At 37.7% G+C, this 21,365-nt stretch overlaps 7 non-coding genes across 7 annotated transcripts; all 7 read right to left on the bottom strand.

The window, feature by feature from the left end:
* Positions 1–662: 662 nt before the first annotated feature.
* Positions 663–735, bottom strand: Trnar-ccu (transfer RNA arginine (anticodon CCU)). The gene has a single exon. It is a non-coding gene; the product is annotated as a tRNA-Arg (tRNA).
* A 2,430-nt stretch (positions 736–3,165) lies between these two features.
* Trnar-ccu (transfer RNA arginine (anticodon CCU)) lies at positions 3,166–3,238 on the bottom strand. The gene has a single exon. It is a non-coding gene; the product is annotated as a tRNA-Arg (tRNA).
* A 2,783-nt stretch (positions 3,239–6,021) lies between these two features.
* Positions 6,022–6,094, bottom strand: Trnar-ccu (transfer RNA arginine (anticodon CCU)). The gene has a single exon. It is a non-coding gene; the product is annotated as a tRNA-Arg (tRNA).
* Positions 6,095–8,888: 2,794 nt separating this feature from the next.
* Trnar-ccu (transfer RNA arginine (anticodon CCU)) lies at positions 8,889–8,961 on the bottom strand. Its single transcript has one exon. It is a non-coding gene; the product is annotated as a tRNA-Arg (tRNA).
* A 2,453-nt stretch (positions 8,962–11,414) lies between these two features.
* Trnar-ccu (transfer RNA arginine (anticodon CCU)) lies at positions 11,415–11,487 on the bottom strand. The gene has a single exon. It is a non-coding gene; the product is annotated as a tRNA-Arg (tRNA).
* A 6,196-nt stretch (positions 11,488–17,683) lies between these two features.
* Trnar-ccu (transfer RNA arginine (anticodon CCU)) lies at positions 17,684–17,756 on the bottom strand. The gene has a single exon. It is a non-coding gene; the product is annotated as a tRNA-Arg (tRNA).
* A 2,944-nt stretch (positions 17,757–20,700) lies between these two features.
* On the bottom strand, positions 20,701–20,773 carry Trnar-ccu (transfer RNA arginine (anticodon CCU)). The gene has a single exon. It is a non-coding gene; the product is annotated as a tRNA-Arg (tRNA).
* Positions 20,774–21,365: the final 592 nt, after the last annotated feature.

Raw genomic sequence — 21,365 nt, 5'->3', positions numbered from 1 at the left:
TCCATTAGGCCGCGGAGGCATAGATTTGAAAGGCATGCCTTTGATTATACTGTAAAAAGAGAAAGAGCCTGAAATGAGGTTATTGATCGGAAACAAGGATAAACGGTTATTCTAAAGTATCCATAGTTTCACAACATGAGACAAATTTCGAAGCGCATGAAAAAACAGTTTTGGTAAATGATAAATAAATGTATTTCTCAACAATGCTTCACATAATACTTTCAAAACAGATCATGGTTGTTTTCGGGACAGGATGCCTTTAACGACACAGACAAAAAGGTTAGATTTTGAGTAATTCATATGACTTGAGCTCCTTCGATGAGACTCGACTCCGCAATCCCCGGGTTAAGACACCGATGCCTTATTCATTAGGCCACGAATGCTTCGTTTCAAATGTATATTTTTAATTATATTACAAAAAAAGAGCTAACAAAATCGCAATTGATCAGAAGGAAGGATAAACGTGTATTTCAAAGTATTCATGATATCAGAAGATGAGACAAATTTCGAAAGTTGAAAAAGCAGCGGCGTTGGTAGATGATCAATAAGAGCCATTATCAGGATTGTCTTAGTGCCTAAACAGAATTAGCCGTGTACAGGACAGGACGTCTTAAATTTTACACTTTAGGAGGGTTTAAGCTGAGTAATTTACCTGACTTGAGCACCTCCGACGGGATTCGAACCCGCAATCCCCGGCTTAGGAGGCCGATGCCTTATCCATTAGGCCACGGAGGCATTTTTTTAAAAGGTATGTTTTTATTATACTGTAAAAGGAGAGAGAGTTTGAAATGAGGCTATTGATCGGAAACAAGGATAAACGCTTATTCTAAAGTATCCATAATTTCACAACATGAGACAAATTTCGAAGCACATCAAGAAACAGTTTTGGTAAATCATAAATAAATGTATTTCTCTAGTATTACTTTCTAAACAGATCATGGTTGTTTTAAGGACAGGATTCATTTTACGACACAGATAAAGAGGATAGGTTTTAAGTAATTCATATGAGTTTAGCACATGCGACGGGAGTCGAACCCGCAAACCCCGTCTTAAGAGGACGATGCCTTATCCATTAAGCCACGGAGGCATAGTTTTAAAAGGCATGTCTTTGATTATACTGTAAAAGAAGAAAGAGCTTAAAATGAGGCTATTGATCGGAAACAAGGATAAACGGTTATTCTAAGGTATCCATAATTTCACAACATGAGACAAATTTCGAAGCGCATGAAAAAACAGTTTTGGTAAATGAGTAATAAATGTATTTCTTAAGAATGCTTTAAATTTTACTTTGAAAACAGATCATGGTTGTTTTCGGGACAGGATGCCTTTAACGACACAGATAAAGAGGTTAGATTTTGAGTAATTCATATGACTTGAGCACCTCCGACGGGACTCGGACGCACAATCCTCGTCTTTGGAGGCCGATGCCTTATCCATTAGGCCGCGGAGGCATAGATTTAAAAGGCATGCCTTTGATTATACTGTAAAAGGAGAAAGAGCTTGAAATGAGGTTATTGATCGGAAACAAGGATAAACGGTTATTCTAAAGTATCCATAATTTCACAACATGAGACAAATTTCGAAGCGCATAAGACAACAGTTTTGGTAAATGATCAATAAATGTCTTACTCAAGTATCACTTTCAAAACAGATCATGGTTGTTCTCGGGACAGGATGCCTTTAAGGACACAGATAAAGAGGATAGGCTTTAAGTAATTCCTATGACTTGAGCTCCTTTGATGGGACTCGACACCGCAATCGTCGGCTTAAAACACCGATGCTTTATTTATTAGGCCACGGACGCTTCGTTTTAAATGTACATTTTTAATTATATTACAAGAAAAAGAGATAACAAAATCACAATTGACCAGAAGCATGAATAAGCTTTTATTCTTAAGTATTCATGATTTCAGAAGATGAGACAAAGTTCGCATGGTGAAAAAGAAGCGGCGTTGGTAGATGATCAATAAGAGCCATTATCAAGATTGTCTCAGTGCCCCAACAGAAGTTGGCCGTTTACAGGACAGGACGTCTTAAATTTTACACATAGGGAGGTTTTAAGCTGAGTAATTTACCTGACTTGAGCTCCTCCGCCGGGACTCGGACCCGCTATCCCCGGCTTAGGAGGCCGATGCCTTATCCATTATGCCACGGAGGCATAGTTTTAAAAGATATGTTTTGATTATGCTATACAAAAAAGAAAGAGTTTGAAATGACGCTATTGATCGGAAACAAGCATAACCGGTTATTCTAAAGTATCCATAGATTCACAACATGAGACAAATTTCGAAGCGCTTGAAAAAACAGTTTTGGTAAATGATCAATAAATGTCTTTCTAAAGAATGCTTCGAGAATTACTTTCGAAACAGAACATGGTTGTTTTCTGGACAGGATGCCTTTAACGACACAGATAAAGAGGTTAGATTTTGAGTAATTCATATGACTTGAGCACCTCCGACGGGACTCGGACGCACAATCCCCGTCTTTGGAGGCCGATGCCTTATCCATTAGGCCGCGGAGGCATAGATTTGAAAGGCATGCCTTTGATTATACTGTAAAAAGAGAAAGAGCTTGAAATGAGGTTATTGATCGGAAACAAGGATAAACGGTTATTCTAAAGTATCCATAGTTTCACAACATGAGACAAATTTCGAAGCGCATGAAAAAACAGTTTTGGTAAATGATAAATAAATGTATTTCTCAACAATGCTTCACATAATACTTTCAAAACAGATCATGGTTGTTTTCGGGACAGGATGCCTTTAACGACACAGACAAAAAGGTTAGATTTTGAGTAATTCATATGACTTGAGCTCCTTCGATGAGACTCGACTCCGCAATCCCCGGGTTAAGACACCGATGCCTTATTCATTAGGCCACGAATGCTTCGTTTCAAATGTATATTTTTAATTATATTACAAAAAAAGAGCTAACAAAATCGCAATTGATCAGAAGGAAGGATAAACGTGTATTTCAAAGTATTCATGATATCAGAAGATGAGACAAATTTCGAAAGTTGAAAAAGCAGCGGCGTTGGTAGATGATCAATAAGAGCCATTATCAGGATTGTCTTAGTGCCTAAACAGAATTAGCCGTGTACAGGACAGGACGTCTTAAATTTTACACTTTAGGAGGGTTTAAGCTGAGTAATTTACCTGACTTGAGCACCTCCGACGGGATTCGAACCCGCAATCCCCGGCTTAGGAGGCCGATGCCTTATCCATTAGGCCACGGAGGCATTTTTTTAAGAGGTATGTTTTTATTATACTGTAAAAGGAGAGAGAGTTTGAAATGAGGCTATTGATCGGAAACAAGGATAAACGCTTATTCTAAAGTATCCATAATTTCACAACATGAGACAAATTTCGAAGCACATCAAGAAACAGTTTTGGTAAATCATAAATAAATGTATTTCTCTAGTATTACTTTCGAAACAGATCATGGTTGTTTTAAGGACAGGATTCATTTTACGACACAGATAAAGAGGATAGGTTTTAAGTAATTCATATGAGTTTAGCACATGCGACGGGAGTCGAACCCGCAAACCCCGTCTTAAGAGGACGATGCCTTATCCATTAAGCCACGGAGGCATAGTTTTAAAAGGCATGTCTTTGATTATACTGTAAAAGAAGAAAGAGCTTAAAATGAGGCTATTGATCGGAAACAAGGATAAACGGTTATTCTAAGGTATCCATAATTTCACAACATGAGACAAATTTCGAAGCACATCAAGAAACAGTTTTGGTAAATCATAAATAAATGTATTTCTCTAGTATTACTTTCGAAACAGATCATGGTTGTTTTAAGGACAGGATTCATTTTACGACACAGATAAAGAGGATAGGTTTTAAGTAATTCATATGAGTTTAGCACATGCGACGGGAGTCGAACCCGCAAACCCCGTCTTAAGAGGACGATGCCTTATCCATTAAGCCACGGAGGCATAGTTTTAAAAGGCATGTCTTTGATTATACTGTAAAAGAAGAAAGAGCTTAAAATGAGGCTATTGATCGGAAACAAGGATAAACGGTTATTCTAAGGTATCCATAATTTCACAACATGAGACAAATTTCGAAGCGCATGAAAAAACAGTTTTGGTAAATGAGTAATAAATGTATTTCTTAAGAATGCTTTAAATTTTACTTTGAAAACAGATCATGGTTGTTTTCGGGACAGGATGCCTTTAACGACACAGATAAAGAGGTTAGATTTTGAGTAATTCATATGACTTGAGCACCTCCGACGGGACTCGGACGCACAATCCTCGTCTTTGGAGGCCGATGTCTTATCCATTAGGCCGCGGAGGCATAGATTTAAAAGGCATGCCTTTGATTATACTGTAAAAGGAGAAAGAGCTTGAAATGAGGTTATTGATCGGAAACAAGGATAAACGGTTATTCTAAAGTATCCATAATTTCACAACATGAGACAAATTTCGAAGCGCATAAGACAACAGTTTTGGTAAATGATCAATAAATGTCTTACTCAAGTATCACTTTCAAAACAGATCATGGTTGTTCTCGGGACAGGATGCCTTTAAGGACACAGATAAAGAGGATAGGCTTTAAGTAATTCCTATGACTTGAGCTCCTTTGATGGGACTCGACACCGCAATCGTCGGCTTAAAACACCGATGCTTTATTTATTAGGCCACGGACGCTTCGTTTTAAATGTACATTTTTAATTATATTACAAGAAAAAGAGATAACAAAATCACAATTGACCAGAAGCATGAATAAGCTTTTATTCTTAAGTATTCATGATTTCAGAAGATGAGACAAAGTTCGCATGGTGAAAAAGAAGCGGCGTTGGTAGATGATCAATAAGAGCCATTATCAAGATTGTCTCAGTGCCCCAACAGAAGTTGGCCGTTTACAGGACAGGACGTCTTAAATTTTACACATAGGGAGGTTTTAAGCTGAGTAATTTACCTGACTTGAGCTCCTCCGCCGGGACTCGGACCCGCTATCCCCGGCTTAGGAGGCCGATGCCTTATCCATTATGCCACGGAGGCATAGTTTTAAAAGATATGTTTTGATTATGCTATACAAAAAAGAAAGAGTTTGAAATGACGCTATTGATCGGAAACAAGCATAACCGGTTATTCTAAAGTATCCATAATTTCACAACATGAGACAAATTTCGAAGCGCTTGAAAAAACAGTTTTGGTAAATGATCAATAAATGTCTTTCTAAAGAATGCTTCGAGAATTACTTTCGAAACAGAACATGGTTGTTTTCTGGACAGGATGCCTTTAACGACACAGATAAAGAGGTTAGATTTTGAGTAATTCATATGACTTGAGCACCTCCGACGGGACTCGGACGCACAATCCCCGTCTTTGGAGGCCGATGCCTTATCCATTAGGCCGCGGAGGCATAGATTTGAAAGGCATGCCTTTGATTATACTGTAAAAAGAGAAAGAGCTTGAAATGAGGTTATTGATCGGAAACAAGGATAAACGGTTATTCTAAAGTATCCATAGTTTCACAACATGAGACAAATTTCGAAGCGCATGAAAAAACAGTTTTGGTAAATGATAAATAAATGTATTTCTCAACAATGCTTCACATAATACTTTCAAAACAGATCATGGTTGTTTTCGGGACAGGATGCCTTTAACGACACAGACAAAAAGGTTAGATTTTGAGTAATTCATATGACTTAAGCTCCTTCGATGAGACTCGACTCCGCAATCCCCGGGTTAAGACACCGATGCCTTATTCATTAGGCCACGAATGCTTCGTTTCAAATGTATATTTTTAATTATATTACAAAAAAAGAGCTAACAAAATCGCAATTGATCAGAAGGAAGGATAAACGTGTATTTCAAAGTATTCATGATATCAGAAGATGAGACAAATTTCGAAAGTTGAAAAAGCAGCGGCGTTGGTAGATGATCAATAAGAGCCATTATCAAGATTGTCTCAGTGCCTAAACAGAATTAGCCGTGTACAGGACAGGACGTCTTAAATTTTACACTTTAGGAGGGTTTAAGCTGAGTAATTTACCTGACTTGAGCACCTCCGACGGGATTCGAACCCGCAATCCCCGGCTTAGGAGGCCGATGCCTTATCCATTAGGCCACGGAGGCATTTTTTTAAAAGGTATGTTTTTATTATACTGTAAAAGGAGAGAGAGTTTGAAATGAGGCTATTGATCGGAAACAAGGATAAACGCTTATTCTAAAGTATCCATAATTTCACAACATGAGACAAATTTCGAAGCACATCAGGAAACAGTTTTGGTAAATCATAAATAAATGTATTTCTCTAGTATTACTTTCGAAACAGATCATGGTTGTTTTAAGGACAGGATTCATTTTACGACACAGATAAAGAGGATAGGTTTTAAGTAATTCATATGAGTTTAGCACATGCGACGGGAGTCGAACCCGCAAACCCCGTCTTAAGAGGACGATGCCTTATCCATTAAGCCACGGAGGCATAGTTTTAAAAGGCATGTCTTTGATTATACTGTAAAAGAAGAAAAAGCTTAAAATGAGGCTATTGATCGTAAACAAGGATAAACGGTTATTCTAAGGTATCCATAATTTCACAACATGAGACAAATTTCGAAGCGCATGAAAAAACAGTTTTGGTAAATGAGTAATAAATTTATTTCTTAAGAATGCTTTAAATTTTACTTTGAAAACAGATCATGGTTGTTTTCGGGACAGGATGCCTTTAACGACACAGATAAAGAGGTTAGATTTTGAGTAATTCATATGACTTGAGCACCTCCGACGGGACTCGGACGCACAATCCTCGTCTTTGGAGGCCGATGCCTTATCCATTAGGCCGCGGAGGCATAGATTTAAAAGGCATGCCTTTGATTATACTGTAAAAGGAGAAAGAGCTTGAAATGAGGTTATTGATCGGAAACAAGGATAAACGGTTATTCTAAAGTATCCATAATTTCACAACATGAGACAAATTTCGAAGCGCATGAAAAAACAGTGTTGATAAATGATCAATAAATGTCTTTCTAAAGAATGCTTCGAAAATTACTTTCGAAACAGAACATGGTTGTTTTCGGGACAGGATGCCTTTAACGACACAGACAAAAAGGTTAGATTTTGAGTAATTCATATGACTTGAGCACCTCCGACGGGACTGGGACCCACAATCCCGTTCTTAGAAGGCCGATGCTTTATCTATTAGGCCACAGAGGCATAGTTTCAAAAGGCATGTCTTTGATTATACTGTAAAAGTGGAAAGAGCTTGAAATGAGGTTATTGATCGAGAACAAGGATAAACGGTTATTCTAAAGTATCCATAATTTCACAACATGAGACAAATTTCGAAGCGCATAAGACAACAGTTTTGGTAAATAATCAATAAATGTCTTACTCAAGTATCACTTTCAAAACAGATCATGGTTGTTCTCGGGACAGGATGCCTTTAAGGACACAGATAAAGAGGATAGGCTTTAAGTAATTCCTATGACTTGAGCTCCTTTGATGGGACTCGACACCGCAATCGTCGGCTTAAAACACCGATGCTTTATTCATTAGGCCACGGACGCTTCGTTTTAAATGTACATTTTTAATTATATTACAAGAAAAAGAGATAACAAAATCACAATTGACCAGAAGCATGAATAAGCTTTTATTCTTAAGTATTCATGATTTCAGAAGATGAGACAAAGTTCGCAAGGTGAAAAAGAAGCGGCGTTGGTAGATGATCAATAAGAGCCATTATCAAGATTGTCTCAGTGCCCCAACAGAAGTTGGCCGTTTACAGGACAGGACGTCTTAAATTTTACACATAGGGAGGTTTTAAGCTGAGTAATTTACCTGACTTGAGCTCCTCCACCGGGACTCGGACCCGCTATCCCCGGCTTAGGAGGCCGATGCCTTATCCATTATGCCACGGAGGCATAGTTTTAAAAGATATGTTTTGATTATGCTATACAAAAAAGAAAGAGTTTGAAATGACGCTATTGATCGGAAACAAGCATAACCGGTTATTCTAAAGTATCCATAATTTCACAACATGAGACAAATTTCGAAGCGCTTGAAAAAACAGTTTTGGTAAATGATCAATAAATGTCTTTCTAAAGAATGCTTCGAGAATTACTTTCGAAACAGAACATGGTTGTTTTCTGGACAGGATGCCTTTAACGACACAGATAAAGAGGTTAGATTTTGAGTAATTCATATGACTTGAGCACCTCCGACGGGACTCGGACGCACAATCCCCGTCTTTGGAGGCCGATGCCTTATCCATTAGGCCGCGGAGGCATAGATTTGAAAGGCATGCCTTTGATTATACTGTAAAAAGAGAAAGAGCTTGAAATGAGGTTATTGATCGAAAACAAGGATAAACGGTTATTCTAAAGTATCCATAGTTTCACAACATGAGACAAATTTCGAAGCGCATGAAAAAACAGTTTTGGTAAATGATAAATAAATGTATTTCTCAACAATGCTTCACATAATACTTTCAAAACAGATCATGGTTGTTTTCGGGACAGGATGCCTTTAACGACACAGACAAAAAGGTTAGATTTTGAGTAATTCATATGACTTGAGCTCCTTCGATGAGACTCGACTCCGCAATCCCCGGGTTAAGACACCGATGCCTTATTCATTAGGCCACGAATGCTTCGTTTCAAATGTATATTTTTAATTATATTACAAAAAAAGAGCTAACAAAATCGCAATTGATCAGAAGGAAGGATAAACGTGTATTTCAAAGTATTCATGATATCAGAAGATGAGACAAATTTCGAAAGTTGAAAAAGCAGCGGCGTTGGTAGATGATCAATAAGAGCCATTATCAAGATTGTCTCAGTGCCTAAACAGAATTAGCCGTGTACAGGACAGGACGTCTTAAATTTTACACTTTAGGAGGGTTTAAGCTGAGTAATTTACCTGACTTGAGAACCTCCGACGGGATTCGAACCCGCAATCCCCGGCTTAGGAGGCCGATGCCTTATCCATTAGGCCACGGAGGCATAGTTTTAAAAGATAAGTTTTGATTATGTTATAAAAAAAAGAAAGAGTTTGAAATGACGCTATTGATCGGAAACAAGCATAAACTGTTATTCTAAAGTATCCATAATTTCACGACATGAGACAAATTTCGAAGCGCTTGAAAAAACCGTTTTGGTAAATGATCAATAAATGTCTTTCTAAAGATTGCTTCGAGTATTACTTTCGAAACAGAACATGGTAGTTTTCGGGACAGGATGCCTTTAACGACACAGATAAAGAGGTTAGATTTTGAGTAATTCATATGACTTGGGCACCTTCGACGGGACTCGGACCCGCAATCCCCGTCTTAGGAGGCCGATGCATTATCCATTAGGCCACGGAGGCATAGTTTTAAAAGGCATGTGTTTGATTATACTGTAAGAGGGGAAAGAGCTTCAAATGAGGCTATTGATCGGAAGCAAAGATAAACGGTTCTTCTGAAGTATCCATAATTTCACAACATTAGACAAATTTCGAAGCGCATGAAAAAACAGTTTTGGTAAATGATCAATAAATGTCTTTCTAAAGATTCCTTCGATAATTACTTTCGAAACAGAACATGGTTGTTTTGGGACAGGATGCCTTTAACGACACAGATAAAGAGGTTAGATTTTGAGTAATTCATATGACTTGAGCACCTCCGACGGCATTCGAACCTGCAATCCCCGGATAAGGAGGCTGATGCCTTATTCATTAGGCCACGGAGGCATAGTTTTAAAAGGCATGTCTTTGATTATGCTGTAAAAGGAGAAAGAGCTTGAAATGAGGCTATTGATCGGAAACAAGGATAAACGGTTATTCTGAAGTATCCATATTTTCACAACATGAGACAAATTTCGAAGCGCATGAAAAAACAGTTTTGGTAAATGATAAATAAATGTATTTCTCAAGATCGCTTCAAATATTACTTTCAAAACAGATCATGGTTGTTTTCGGGACAGGATACCTTTAACGACACCGATAAAGAGGATAGGTTTTAAGTAATTTTTATGACTTGAGCTCCTTCGATGGGACTTGACACCGCAATCCCTGGGTTAAGACACCGATGCTTATTCATTAGGCCACGGATGCGTCGTTTAAAATGTATATTTTTAATTACATTACAAGAAAAAGAGCTTATAAAATCGCAATTGATCAGAAGCAAGGATAAACGTTTATTTTAAAGTATTCCTGATAACAGAAGATGAGACAAATTTCGAAAGGTGAAAAAGCAGCGGCGTTGGTAGATGATCAATAAGAACCATTATCAAGATTGTCACAGTGTCTAAACAGAAGTTGGCCGTGTACAGGACAGGACGTCTTAAATTTCACACATAAGGAGGGTTTAAGCTGAGTAACTTACCTGATTTGAGCACCTTCGACGAGATTCGAACCCGCAAACCCCGGCTTAGGAGGCCGATGCCTTATCCACTAGGCCACGAAAGCATAGATTTAAAAGGCGTGTCTTTGATTATACTGTAAAAGTAGAAAGAGCTTGAAATGAGCCTATTGATCGAAAACAAGGATAAACGGTTATTCTAAAGTATCCATAATTTCACAACATGAGACAAATTTCGAAGTTCATGAAAAAACAGTTTTGGTAAATGATAAATAAATGTATTTCTCAAGAATGCTTCAAATATTACTTTCAAAACAGATCATGGTTGTTTTCGGGACAGAATAGCTTTAACGACACAGATAAAGAGGATAGGTTTTAAGTAATTTTTATGACTTGAGCTCCTTTGATGACACTTGACACCGCAATCCCCGTCTTAGGAGGCCGATGGCTTATCCATTAGGCCACGGAGGCATGGTTTTAAAAGGCATGTCTTTGATTATACTGTAAAACGGGAAAGAGCTTGAAATGAGGCTATTGATCGGAAACAAAGATAAACGGTTCTTCTGAAGCATCCATAATTTCACAACATGAGACAAATTTCGAAACGCATGAAAAAACAGTTTTGGTAAATGATAAATAAATGTATTTCTCAAGATCGCTTCAAATATTACTTTCAAAACAGATCATGGTTGTTTTCGGGACAGAATACCTTTAACGACACAGATAAAGAGGATAGGTTTTAAGTAATTTTTATGACTTGAGCTCCTTCGATGAGACTCGACACCCCAATCCCCGGGTTAAGACACCGATGCCTTATTCATTAGGCCACGGATGCTTCGTTTTAAATGTATATTTTTAATTATATCACAAGAAAAAGAGCTTACAAAATCGCAATTGATCAGAAGCAAGGATAAACGTTTATTTTAAAGTATTCATGATATCAGAAGATGAGACAAATTTCGAAAGGTGAAAAAGCAGCGGCGTTGGTAGATAATCAATAAGATCCATTATCAATATTGTCTCAGTGCCTAAACAGAAGTTGGCCGTGTACAGGACAGGACGTCTTAAATTTTACACATAAGGAGGTTTTAAGCTGAGTAATTTACCTGACTTGTGCACCTCCGACGGGATTCGAACCCGCAATCCCCGGCTTAGGAGGCCGATGTCTTATCCATTAGGCCACGGAGGCATTGTTTTAAAAGATATGTTTTGATTATGCTATAAAAAAAGAAAGAGTTTGAAATGACGCTATTGATCGGAAACAAGCATAAATGGCTATTCCGAAACACTCATTACTTCGAAAAATTAGACAAATTTCGAAACGCATAAGGAAACAGTGTTGGTAAATGATCAATAAATCTCTTTCTAAAGAATGCTTCGAGTTACCTTCGAAGCAGAACATGGTTGTTTTCGGGACAGGATGCCTTTAACGACACAGATAAAGAGGTTAGATTTTGAGTAATTCATATGACTTGAGCACCTTCGACGGGACTCGGACCCGCAATCCCCGTCTTAGGAGGCCGATGCTTTATTCATTAGGCCACGGAGGCATAGTTTTAAAAGGCATGTGTTTGATTATACTGTAAGAGGGGAAAGAGCTTCAAATGAGGCTATTGATCGGAAGCAAAGATAAACGGTTCTTCTGAAGTATCCATAATTTCACAACATTAGACAAATTTCGAAGCGCATGAAAAAACAGTGTTGGTAAATGATCAATAAATGTCTTTCTAAAGACTCCTTCGATAATTACTTTCGAAACAGAACATGGTTGTTTTCGGGACAGGATGCCTTTAACGACACAGATAAAGAGGTTAGATTTTGAGTAATTCATATGGCTTGAGCACCTCCGACGGGATTCGAACCCGCAATCCCTGGCTAAGGAGGCCGATGCCTTATTTATTAGGCCACGAAGGCATAGTTTTAAGAGGCATGTCTTTGATTATACTGTAAAAGTAGAAAGAGCTTGAAATGAGGCTATTGATCGAAAACAAGGATAAACGGTTATTCTAAAGTATCCATAATTTCACAACATGAGACAAATTTCGAAGTTCATGAAAAAACAGTTTTGGTAAATGATAAATAAATGTATTTCTCAAGAATGCTTCAAATATTACTTTCAAAACAGATCATGGTTGTTTTCGGGACAGAATAGCTTTAGGGACACAGATAAAGAGGATAGGTTTTAAGTAATTTTTATGACTTGAGCTCCTTTGATGACACTTGACACCGCAATCCCCGTCTTAGGAGGCCGATGGCTTATCCATTAGGCCACGGAGGCATAGTTTTAAAAGGCATGTCTTTGATTATACTGTAAAACGGGAAAGAGCTTGAAATGAGACTATTGATTGGAAACAAAGATAAACGGTTCTTCTGAAGCATCCATAATTTCACAACATGAGACAAATTTCGAAACGCATGAAAAAACAGTTTTGGTAAATGATAAATAGATGCATTTCTCAAGATCGCTTCAAATATTACTTTCAAAACAGATCATGGTTGTTTTCGGGACAGGATACCTTTAACGAAACAGATAAAGTGGATAGGTTTTAAGTAATTTTTATGACTTGAGCTCCTTCGATGAGACTCGACACCGCAATCCCCGGGTTAAGACGCCGATGCCTTATTCATTAGGCCACGGATGCTTCGTTTTAAATGTATATTTTTAATTATATTACAAGAAAAAGAGCTAACAAAATCGCAATTGATCAGAAGCAAGGATAAACGTTTATTTTAAAGTATTCATGATATCAGAAGATGAGACAAATTTCGAAAGGTGAAAAAGCAGCGGCGTTGGTAGATAATCAATAAGATCCATTATCCAGATTGTCTCAGTGCCTAAACAGAAGTTGGCCGTGTACAGGACAGGACGTCTTAAATTTCACACATAAGGAGGGTTTAAGCTGAGTAACTTACCTGATTTGAGCACCTTCGACGAGATTCGAACCCGCAAACTCCGGCTTAGGGGGCTGATGCCTTATCTATTAGGCCACGGAGGCATAGTTTTAAAAGATATGTTTTGATTATGCTATAAAAAAAGAAAGAATTTAAAATGACGCTATTGATCGGAAACAAGCATAAATGGCTATTCCGAAAAACTCATTACTTCGAAAAATAAGACAAATTTCGAAACGCATAAGGAATCAGTGTTGGTAAATGATCAATAAATGTCTTTCTAAAGAATGCTTCGAGAATTACTTTTGAAACAGAGCATGGTTATTTTCGGGACAGGATGCCTTTAACGACACAGATAAAGAGGTTAGATTTTGAGTAATTCATATGACTTGAGCACCCCCGACGGGACTCGGACCCACAATCCCCGTCTTAAGAGGCCGATGCCTTATCCATTAGGCGACGGAGGCATAGTTTTAAAAGGCATGTCTTTGATTATACTGTAAAAGTAGAAAGAGCTTGAAATGAGGCTATTGATCGAAAACAAGGATAAACGGTTATTCTAAAGTATCCATAATTTCACAACATGAGACAAATTTCGAAGTTCATGAAAAAACAGTTTTGGTAAATGATAAATAATTGTATTTCTCAAGAATGCTTCAAATATTACTTTCAAAACAGATCATGGTTGTTTTCGGGACAGAATAGCTTTAACGACACAGATAAAGAGGATAGGTTTTAAGTAATTTTTATGACTTGAGCTCCTTTGATGACACTCGACACCGCAATCCTCGTCTTAGGAGGCCGATGCCTTATCCATTAGTCCACGGAGGCATAGTTTTAAAAGGCATGTCTTTGATTATACTGTAAAACGGGAAAGAGCTTGAAATGAGGCTATTGATCGGAAACAAACATAAACGGTTCTTGTGAAGCATCCATAATTTCACAACATGAGACAAATTTCGAAACGCATGAAAAAACAGTTTTGGTAAATGATAAATAAATGTATTTCTCAAGATCGCTTCAAATATTACTTTCAAAACAGATCATGGTTGTTTTCGGGACAGGATACCTTTAACGACACCGATAAAGAGGATAGGTTTTAAGTAATTTTTATGACTTGAGCTCCTTCGATGGGACTCGACACCGCAATCCCTGGGTTAAGACACCGATGCTTATTCATTAGGCCACGGATGCGTCGTTTAAAATGTAAATTTTTAATTATATTACAAGAAAAAGAGCTTACAAAATCGCAATTGATCAGAAACAAGGATAAACGTTTATTTTAAAGTATTCCTGATAACAGAAGATGAGACAAATTTCGAAAGGTGAAAAAGCAGCGGCGTTGGTAGATGATCAATAAGAGCCATTATCAAGATTGTCACAGTGTCTATACAGAAGTTGGCCGTGTACAGGACAGGACGTCTTAAATTTCACACATAAGGAGGGTTTAAGCTGAGTAACTTACCTGATTTGAGCACTTTCGACGAGATTCGCACCCGCAAACCCCGGCTTAGGAGGCCGATGCCTTATCCATTAGGCCACGGAGGCATAGTTTCAAAAGGCATGTCTTTGATTATACTGTAAAAGTAAAAAGAGCTTGAAATGAGGCTATTGATCGAAAAAAAGGATAAACGGTTATTCTAAAGTATCCATAATTTCACAACATGAGACAAATTTCGAAGCGCATGAAAAAACAGTTTTGGTAAATGATAAATAAATGTATTTCTCAAGAAAGCTTCAAATATTACTTTCAAAACAGATCATGGTTGTTTTCGGGACAGAATAGCTTTAACGACACAGATAAAGAGGATAGGTTTTAAGTAATTTTTATGACTTGAGCTCCTTTGATGACACTCGACACCGCAATCCCGGGGTTAAGACACCGATGCCTTATTCATTAAGCCACGGCGGCTTCGTTTTAAATGTATATTTTTAATGATATAACAAGAAAAAGAGCTAACAAAATCGGAATTGATCAGAAGCAAGGATAAACGTTTATTTTAAAGTATTCATGATATCAGAAGATGAGACAAATTCCGAAAGGTGAAAAAGCAGCGGCATTGGTAGATGATCAATAAGAGCCATTATGAAGATTGTCTCAGTGCCTAAACAGAAATTGGCCGTGTACAGGACAGGACGTCTTAAATTTCACACATAAGGAGGGTTTAAACTGAGTAACTTACCTGATTTGAGCACCTCCGACGAGACTCGAACCCGCAAACCCCAGCTGAGGAGGCCGATGCCTTATCCACTAGGCCACGAAGGCATAGTTTTAAAAGGCATGTCTTTGATTATACTGTAAAAGTAGAAAGAGCTTGAAATGAGGCTATTGATCGAAAACAAGGATAAACGGTTATTCTAAAGTATCCATAATTTCACAACATGAGACAATTTTCGAATTCATGAAAAAACAGTTTTGGTAAATCATAAATAAATGTATTTCTCAAGAATGCTTCAAATATTACTTTCAAAACAGATCATGGTTGTTTTCGGGACAGAATAGCTTTAACGACACAGATAAAGAGGATAGGTTTTAAGTAATTTTTATGACTTGAGCTCCTTTGATGACACTCGACACCGCAATCCCCGTCTTAGGAGGCCGATGCCTTATACATTAGGCCACGGAGGCATAGTTTTAAAAGGCATGTCTTTGATTATACTGTAAAACGGGAAAGAGCTTGAAATGAGGCTATTGATCGGAAACAAAGATAAACGGTTCTTCTGAAGTATCCATAATTTCACAACATGAGACAAATTTCGAAACGCATGAAAAAACAGTGTTGGTAAATGATCAATAAATGTCTTTCTAAAGAATGCTTCGAGTTACTTTCGAAACAGAACATGGTTGTTTTCGGGACAGGATACCTTTAACGACACAGATAAAGAGGATAGGTTTTAAGTATTTCATATTAGTTGAGCACCTCCGACGGGACTCAAACCCCCAATCCCCGGCTTAGGAGGCCGATGCCTTATCCATTATGCCACGGAGGCATAGTTTTAAAAGACATGTTTTTGATTATACTATGAAAAGGGAAAGAGTTTGAAGTGAGGATATTGGTCGGAAACAAGGATCAACGGTTATTCTAAAGTATCCATAATTTCACAACATGAGACAAATTTTGAAATGCATAAAGAAACAGTGTTGGTAAAGGATCAATAAAAGTCTTACTCAAGAATGCTTCGAGAATTACTTTCGAAACAGAACATGGTTGTTTTCGACGCAGGATGCCTTTAACGACACAGATAAAGAGGTTAGATTTTGAGTAATTGATATGACTTGAGCACCTCTGACGGGACTCGGACCCACAATTCCCGTCTTAGGAAGCCGATGCCTTATCCATTAGGCCACGGAGTCATAGTTTTAAAAGGCATGTCTTTGATTGTACTGTAAAAGGAGAAAGAGCTTGAAATGAGGCTATTGATCGGAAACAAGGATAAACGGTTATTCTAAAGTATCCATAATTTCAAAACATGAGACAAATTTCGAAGCGCATGAAAAAACAGTTTTGGTAAATGATAAATAAATGTATTTCTCAAGAATGCTTTAAATATTACTTTCAAAACAGATCATGGTAGTTTTCCGGACAGGATACCTTTAACGACACCGATAACGAGGATAGGTTTTAAGTAATTTTTATGACTTGAGCTCCTTCGATGAGACTCGACACCGCAATCCCTGGGTTAAGACACTGATGCCTTATTCATTAGGCCACGGATGCTTCGTTTAAAATGTATATTTTTAATTATATTACAAGAAAAAGAGCTAAAAAAATCGCAATTAATCAGAAGCAAGGATAAACGTTTATTTAGAAGTATTCATGATATCAGAAGATGAGAGAAATTTCGAAAGGTGAAAAAGCAGCGGCGTTGGTAGATGATCAATGAGAGCAACTATTTGTGCCTAAACCGATGTTGAAATGAGGCTATCGATCGGAAACAAGGATAAACGGTTATTCTAAAGTATCCATAATTTCACAACTTCTGACAAATTTCGAAGCGCATCAAGAAGTAAATGATAATTAAATGAATTTCTCTAGTATTACTTTCAAAACAGATCATGGTTGTTTTCGGGACAGGATGCCTTTAACGACACAGATAAAGAGGTTAGATTTTGAGTAATTTATATGACTTGAGCACCTCCAACGGGACCCGGACCCACAATCCCCGTCTTAGGAGGCCGATGCCTTATCCATTAGGCCACGGAGGCATAGTTTTAAAAGGCATGTCTTTGATTATACTGTAAAAGGAGAAAGAGCTTGAAATGAGGCTATTGATCGGAAACAAGGATAAACGGTTTATTTTATAGTATTCATGATATCAGAAGATGAGACAAATTTTGAAAGGTGAAAAAGCAGCGGCGTTGGTAGATGATCAATAAGAGCCATTACCAAGATTGTCTCAGTGCCTAAACAGAAGTTGGCCTTGTACAGGACAGGACGTCTTAAATTTTACACAAAAGAAGGGTTTAAGCTGAGTAATTTACCTGACTTGAGCACCTCCGACGGGATTCGAACCCGCACTCCCCGGCTTAGGAGGCCGATGCCTTATCCATTAGGCCACGAAGGCATAGTATCAAAAGATATGTTTTGATTAGGCTATAAAAAAAAAGAGTTTAAAATGACGCTATTAATCGGAAACAAGCATAAATGGCTATTCCGAAAAACTCATTACTTCGAAAAATAAGACAAATTTCGAAACGCATAAGGAAACAGTGTTGGTAAATGATCAATAAATGTCTTTCTAAAGATTGCTTCGAGAATTACTTTCGAAACAAACATGGTTGTTTTTGGGACAGGATGCCTTTAACGACACAGATAAAGAGGTTAGATTTTGAGTAATGCATATGACTTGAGCTCCTTCGACGGGACTCGGACCCACAAACCCGGTCTTAGGAGGCCGATGCCTTATCCATTAGGCCACGGAGTCATATTTTTAAAAGGAATGTCTTTGATTATACTGTAAAAGGAGAAAGAGCTTGAAATGAAGCTATTGATCGGAAACGAGCATAAATGGCTATTCCGAAAAACTCATTACTTCGAAAAATAAGACAAATTTCGAAACGCATAAGGAAACAGTGTTGGTAAATGATCAATAAATGTCTTTCTAAAGAATGCTTCGAGAATTACTTTCGAAACAGAACATGGTTGTTTTCGGGACAGGATGCCTTTAACGACACAGATAAAGAGGTTAGATTTTGAGTAATTTTTATGACTTAAGCTCCTTCGATGAGACTCGACACCGCAATCCACGTCTTAGGTGGCCGATGCCTTATCCATTAGGCCACGGAGGCATAGTTTCAAAAGGCATGTCTTTGATTATACTGTAAAAGTAAAAAGAGCTTGAAATGAGGCTATTGATCGAAAAAAAGGATAAACGGTTATTCTAAAGTATCCATAATTTCACAACATGAGACAAATTTCGAAGCGCATGAAAAAACAGTTTTGGTAAATGATAAATAAATGTATTTCTCAAGAAAGCTTCAAATATTACTTTCAAAACAGATCATGGTTGTTTTCGGGACAGAATAGCTTTAACGACACAGATAAAGAGGATAGGTTTTAAGTAATTTTTATGACTTGAGCTCCTTTGATGACACTCGACACCGCAATCCCGGGGTTAAGACACCGATGCCTTATTCATTAAGCCACGGCGGCTTCGTTTTAAATGTATATTTTTAATGATATAACAAGAAAAAGAGCTAACAAAATCGGAATTGATCAGAAGCAAGGATAAACGTTTATTTTAAAGTATTCATGATATCAGAAGATGAGACAAATTCCGAAAGGTGAAAAAGCAGCGGCATTGGTAGATGATCAATAAGAGCCATTATGAAGATTGTCTCAGTGCCTAAACAGAAATTGGCCGTGTACAGGACAGGACGTCTTAAATTTCACACATAAGGAGGGTTTAAACTGAGTAACTTACCTGATTTGAGCACCTCCGACGAGACTCGAACCCGCAAACCCCAGCTGAGGAGGCCGATGCCTTATCCACTAGGCCACGAAGGCATAGTTTTAAAAGGCATGTCTTTGATTATACTGTAAAAGTAGAAAGAGCTTGAAATGAGGCTATTGATCGAAAACAAGGATAAACGGTTATTCTAAAGTATCCATAATTTCACAACATGAGACAAATTTCGAAGTTCATGAAAAAACAGTTTTGGTAAATGATAAATAAATGTATTTCTCAAGAATGCTTCAAATATTACTTTCAAAACAGATCATGGTTGTTTTCGGGACAGGATGCCTTTAACGACACAGATAAAGAGGTTAGATTTTGAGTAATTGATATGACTTGAGCACCTCTGACGGGACTCGGACCCACAATTCCCGTCTTAAGAAGCCGATGCCTTATCCATTAGGCCACGGAGTCATAGTTTTAAAAGGCATGTCTTTGATTGTACTGTAAAAGGAGAAAGAGCTTGAAATGAGGCTATTGATCGGAAACAAGGATAAACGGTTATTCTAAAGTATCCATAATTTCACAACATGAGACAAATTTCGAAGCGCATGAAAAAACAGTTTTGGTAAATGATAAATAAATGTATTTCTCAAGAATGCTTTAAATATTACTTTCAAAACAGATCATGGTTGTTTTCCGGACAGGATACCTTTAACGACACCGATAACGAGGATAGGTTTTAAGTAATTTTTATGACTTGAGCTCCTTCGATGAGACTCGACACCGCAATCCCTGGGTTAAGACACTGATGCCTTATTCATTAGGCCACGGATGCTTCGTTTAAAATGTATATTTTTAATTATATTACAAGAAAAAGAGCTAAAAAAATCGCAATTAATCAGAAGCAAGGATAAACGTTTATTTAGAAGTATTCATGATATCAGAAGATGAGAGAAATTTCGAAAGGTGAAAAAGCAGCGGCGTTGGTAGATGATCAATGAGAGCAACTATTTGTGCCTAAACCGATGTTGAAATGAGGCTATCGATCGGAAACAAGGATAAACGGTTATTCTAAAGTATCCATAATTTCACAACTTCTGACAAATTTCGAAGCGCATCAAGAAGTAAATGATAATTAAATGAATTTCTCTAGTATTACTTTCAAAACAGATCATGGTTGTTTTCGGGACAGGATGCCTTTAACGACACAGATAAAGAGGTTAGATTTTGAGTAATTTATATGACTTGAGCACCTCCAACGGGACCCGGACCCACAATCCCCGTCTTAGGAGGCCGATGCCTTATCCATTAGGCCACGGAGGCATAGTTTTAAAAGGCATGTCTTTGATTATACTGTAAAAGGAGAAAGAGCTTGAAATGAGGCTATTGATCGGAAACAAGGATAAACGGTTTATTTTATAGTATTCATGATATCAGAAGATGAGACAAATTTTGAAAGGTGAAAAAGCAGCGGCGTTGGTAGATGATCAATAAGAGCCATTACCAAGATTGTCTCAGTGCCTAAACAGAAGTTGGCCTTGTACAGGACAGGACGTCTTAAATTTTACACAAAAGAAGGGTTTAAGCTGAGTAATTTACCTGACTTGAGCACCTCCGACGGGATTCGAACCCGCACTCCCCGGCTTAGGAGGCCGATGCCTTATCCATTAGGCCACGAAGGCATAGTTTCAAAAGATATGTTTTGATTAGGCTATAAAAAAAAAAGAGTTTAAAATGACGCTATTAATCGGAAACAAGCATAAATGGCTATTCCGAAAAACTCATTACTTCGAAAAATAAGACAAATTTCGAAACGCATAAGGAAACAGTGTTGGTAAATGATCAATAAATATCTTTCTAAAGATTGCTTCGAGAATTACTTTCGAAACAAACATGGTTGTTTTTGGGACAGGATGCCTTTAACGACACAGATAAAGAGGTTAGATTTTGAGTAATGCATATGACTTGAGCTCCTTCGACGGGACTCGGACCCACAATCCCCGTCTTAGGAGGCCGATGCCTTATCCATTAGGCCACGGAGTCATATTTTTAAAAGGAATGTCTTTGATTATACTGTAAAAGGAGAAAGAGCTTGAAATGAAGCTATTGATCGGAAACAAGCATAAATGGCTGTTCCGAAAAACTCATTAGTTCGAAAAATAAGACAAATTTCGAAACGCATAAGGAAACAGTGTTGGTAAATGATCAATAAATGTCTTTCTAAAGAATGCTTCGAGAATTACTTTCGAAACAGAACATGGTTGTTTTCGGGAC

Source organism: Hydractinia symbiolongicarpus, chromosome 2 (genome assembly GCF_029227915.1).
Source record: "Hydractinia symbiolongicarpus strain clone_291-10 chromosome 2, HSymV2.1, whole genome shotgun sequence".
NCBI lineage: Eukaryota > Metazoa > Cnidaria > Hydrozoa > Anthoathecata > Hydractiniidae > Hydractinia > Hydractinia symbiolongicarpus.
The sequence above is the reverse complement of the archived record's forward strand: the minus strand, read 5'-3'. Positions and strand labels throughout refer to the sequence as shown.